Here is a 5,041-nt window from a genome sequence, read left to right as displayed (position 1 = left end):
TTCTATTTCTTCTTTGAGACAGTTTTTTAGTTTTTGTGTTTCTAGGAATTTATCCATTTCGACTATGTTATATAATTTGTTGGCATAGAATTGTTCATCATATCCTCTTATAATTTTTTTTTTTTTTTTGAGACAGCGTCTCACTCTGTCTCTCAGGCTGGAGTGCAGTGGCACGATCACAGCTTACTGCAGCCTCAACCTCCTGGGCTCAAGCAACCTTCCCATCCCAGCCTCTTGAGTAGCTGGGACCTGGGACCTGGAACCTGGGACCACAGGCCTGTGCCACCACATCCAGCTAATTTTAGTACTTTTAGTAGAGTTGGGGTTTCACCATGTTGGCCAGGCTGGTGTCTGACTCCTGGACTCAAGTAATCCACCTGCCTCAGCCTCCCAAAGTGTTGACATTACAGGTGTGAACCACCTTGCCTAGACTAGTTTGTTCTTTTTCTAGTTCTTTCAGGTATACGGTGAAGTTACTGATTTTAGATCTTTTTGTTGTTTGTTTTTTGAGACAGGGCCTCACTTTGTAGCCCAGGCTGGAATGCAGTGGCATGATCACTGCTCACTGCAAATTCTGTGTCCTGGGTTCACGTGATCCTCCCATCTCAGCCTCTCAAGTAGCTGGGACTACAGGCCTGCACCACCACGCCAGGATAATTTTTGTATATTTATTTTGGTAGAGATGGGAGGTTCACCATGTTGCCCAGGCTGGTCTCAAACTCCTGGGCTCAAGTGATCCTCTCACTTTGGCCTCCCAAAGTGCTAGGATTACAGGCATGAACCACTGCACCCAGCGAGGTCTTTTTTTAAAATACAGGTTTTTACAGTTATAAATTTCCCTTTTACAGCATCCCATAAATTTTGGTGTATTGTGTTTTCATTTTCATTCATCTCAAAGTGTTATTCATTTCCCTTGTGATTTCTTCTTTGACCTATTGATTGTTTAAGGATGTGTTGTTTGAAAGTCACGTGAGCTGGGCATGCTGGCTCACACCTGTAATCCCAGCATCATGGGAGGCTGAGGCAGGAAGATGACTTGAACCCAGGAGTCCAAGACCAGCCTGTGCAATATAGTGGGAAACTGTCCCTACAAACAAACAACAAAGAAACCCTCTAGCCAGGTGTGGTGGTGTGCACTACTAGTCCCAGCTATTCAGGAGGTTGAGGGGGGAGGATCGCTTGAGCCCGGGAGGTCGATATTGCAGTAAGCCATGATCATGCCACTGTACTCCAGCCTGTGTGACAGAGTGAGACCTTGTCTCAGAAACAAAATAAAACAAAAAGTCTTATCAAGGAGGATGAAGGAGCAGAGAGTTCCAGGAATCCATCTCTCCACAGCAAAAATTGAGCTGGTTGAAACTATCTGAAGCAACCATTTTGGAAATCTGGTCTAGTAGAACATTTTCAGCATCCAGGGGAGAGGTTGATGAAGAGGCTGGTAAACTTCAGTGAATTTTCACTTTTCTCATAGCAGCTGCTGCCTTCAGTCCAGTGATAAGCATCTACGTGGAGAGCTCCTATAGAACCCTTCTTCTACACACAGTTTCCCCTATTGAAGTTGCTCCCAAGTTTTGGCAATTATAAATACAGCTGCCATAAATATTTATGTACTGAGTTTTGTGTAAACATCATTTTTTTTAATGCATCTGCTAGCTTTGGGTTTTTAAAAACTCATTTGGGGCCCGGCGCAGTGGTTCATGCCTGTAATCCCAGCACTTTGGGAGGTTGAGGCAGGCAGATCACCTGAGGTCAGGAGTTTGAGACCAGCCTGGCCAACATGGCGAAACCCCATCTCTACTAAAAATACATAAATTAGCCAGGCATCGTAGCAAGTGCCTGTAATTCAGGAGGCTGAGGCAGAGAGAATTGCTTGAACCCAAGAAGCGGAGGTTGTAGTGAGCCAAGATCATGCCATTGCACTCTAGCCTGGGCAACAGAGCAAGACTCTGTCTCAAAAACAAACAAACACTCATTTTGGTCTTTGGAAAATAATGAAAAGCACAATTGCTGCATTAAGACTACGTTTAGCTTTGTAAGGATGCCTTGGGTGTGGTGGCAATGCCGGGATTAAGACTACGTTTAACTTTGTAAGAATGCCGCAGATGTGGTGGCTAGGCCGGGCATGGTGGCTCACATCTGTAATTCCAGCACTTTGGGAGGCCTAGGTGGGCAGATTATCTGAGCTCAGGAGTTTCAGACCAGCCTGTGCAACATGGTGAAACCCCATCTCCTCTAAAAATACAAAAAAATTAGCCGGGCATAGTGGTGCATGCCTGTAGTCTCAGCTACTCGAGAGGCTGAGACGGGAGAATCACTTGAACCCAGGAGGCAGAAGTTGCAGTGAGCCTAAATCAAGCCACTGCACTCCAGCCTGGGTGACAGAGTGAGACTCTGTCTCAAATAATAATAATAATAAAAATACAGGGCCGAGCGCAGTGTAATCCCAGCACTTTGGGAGGCGGATGAAGGCAGATCACATGACGTCAGGAGTTCAAGACCAGCCTGGCCAACATGGTGAAACCCTGTCTCTACTAAAAATACAAAATTTAGCCAGGTGTGGTGGCACACACCTGTAATCGCAGCTACTCGAGAGGCTAAGGCAGGAGAATCACTTGAACTTGGGAGGTGGAGGTTGCAGTGAACCGAGATCATGCCACCGCACTCCAGCCTGGATGACAACAGCGAGACTCCCTCTCATATAAATAAATATACAAAAATTGTTCAGGTATGGTGGCAAGAATCTGTAATCAGCTACTCGGAAGGCTGAAGCAGGAGAATCACTTGAGCCCAGGAGGTGGAGGTTGCAGTGAGGTGAGATCACCCCACTGCACTCCAGCCTGGGCTACAGAGCAAGACTCGGTCTCAAAACAAACAAACAAACAAACAAACAAACTGCCAAAGCGTCTTCCAAAATGGCCATATACCATTTTGCATTCCTACCAGCAATGAATGAGAATTCCTATTGCTTCACATCTTGTCAGCATTTGGTGGTGTCAGTGTTTTGGATTTTAGTCATTCTAATAGGTAAGTAGTGCTATCTTACTGTTTTAGTTTGCAGTTCTCTGATGACATGTGATGTTGAACATCTTTTCATATCCCTACTTGCCATCTGTATATTTTCTTTGGTGAGATGTGTATCCAGATCTTTGCCCATTTAAAAAATTGGGTGATATGGCCAGGTGCAGGGGCTCACACCTGTAATCCCAGCACTTTGGGAGGCCAACGTGGGAGAATTACTTGAGGCCAGGAGTTTGAGACCAGCTTGGCCAACATGACGAAACCCCATCTCTACTAAAAATGCCAAAAATTAGACGAGTGTGGTGGAGCACAACTGTAATCTTAGCTACTCAGGGGGCTGAGGCATAAGAATCGCTTGAACCTGGAAGGTGGAGATTGCAGTGAGCCAAGATCACGCCACTGCATTCCAGTCTGGGTGACATAGAGAGACCCTGTCGCAAAAGGAATAAATAAATAAAAATAAAATTTGAGTTATTTGTTTTCCTTTTTTTGTGTGTGAGACAGAGCCTCACTTTGTCAGCTAGGCTGGAGTAAAATGGTGCTATCTCGGCTCACTGCAACCTCCGCCTCCTGGGTTCAAGCAATTCTCCTGCCACAGCCTCCCCAGCAGCTGGGATTACAGGTGCCTGCCACCAAACCCAGCTAATTTTTGTATTTTTATTAGAGACAGGGTTTCACCATGTTGGTCAGGCTGGTCTCAAACTCCTGACCTCGTGATCCACCTGCCTTGGCCTCCCAAAGTGCTGGGATTATAGGCGTGAACCACAGTGCCCGGCCTGTATTTTTTCTTAGAGATGGGGTTTCGCCATGTTGCCCAGGCTGGTTTCCAACTCCTGGGTTCAGGCGATCCTCCTGCCTCAGCCTCTCAAAGTGCTAGGATTACAGATGTGAGCCACTGCATCTGGTCTAATTCCAAAGTTTATATGGAAAAGCAAAAGGCCAAGAATAGCCAATACAATATTGAAGAAGAGCAAAGTCAGAGGAATGACACTTCCTGACTTCAAGACTTACTATATAGCTATAGTAATCAAGACAGTAAGAACTGGACATGGTGGCTTACACCTGTAAGCACTTTGGGGGGCTGAAGCAGGAGGATCACTTGAACCCAGGAGATTGAGACCAGCCTGGCTACACGTGAGACCTGGTCTCTATATTAAAAAAAAAAAGGGCAGGGGGCTGGGTGTGGCAGCTCATGTCTGTAATCCCAGCACTTTGGAAGGCTAAGGCAGGCAAATCACCTGAGTCAGTTCAAGACCAGCCTTGCCAACATGGTGAAACCCTGTTTCTACTAAAAATACAAAAATTAGCTGGGTGTGGTGGCAGTCGCCTGTAATCCCAGCTACTTGGGAGGCTGAGGCAGGAGAATTGCTTGAACCTGGGAGGTGGAGGTCGCAGTGAGCCGAGATTGCACCACTGCACTCCAGCCTGGGCAGCAGAGCGAAACTTCATCTCGAAAAAAAAAAAAGAGAGAGAGAAAAAAAAGAAGGAAAGAAAATCAAGACAGTATGGTATTGGCAAAAACAGACCAATGAAACAGAATAGAGCCCAGAAACAGACCCACACAAATATAGTCAACTAATCTTTGACAAAGGAGCAAAGGCAACTCAATAGAGAAAGAGCAATATTTTCACAAATAGTCCTGGAACAATTGGCCATTCATATGCAAAAATCAAAATAAAAATCTAGACATATCTTAGACCTTTCACAAACATTAACTCAAAATGGGTCATAGACCTAAATGTAAAATACAAAGCTATAAAACTCCTAAAAGATAACATAGGGGAAAATCTAGGTGACCTTGGTTTGTTGATGACTTTTTTCTTTTTTTTTCTTTTTGAGACAGGCTCTGTTTTTTTTTGAGACAGGCTCTGTTACCCAGGCTGGAGTGCAGTGGCACAATCTTGGCTCACTGAAAACCTATTTACTTTTCAACTTCAGAGTTTTTCAGGGATAGTTTGTCAAAAAAATTCTTCCTGTAGCCAGGTGTGGTGGCTCACGCCTGTAATCCCAGCACTTTGGGAGG

The sequence above is a fragment of the Colobus angolensis genome, unplaced genomic scaffold, assembly GCF_000951035.1.
Source record: "Colobus angolensis palliatus isolate OR3802 unplaced genomic scaffold, Cang.pa_1.0 Scaffold18, whole genome shotgun sequence".
In the NCBI taxonomy this organism is placed as follows: Eukaryota; Metazoa; Chordata; class Mammalia; order Primates; family Cercopithecidae; genus Colobus; species Colobus angolensis.
This window is presented reverse-complemented; position numbering follows the sequence as displayed.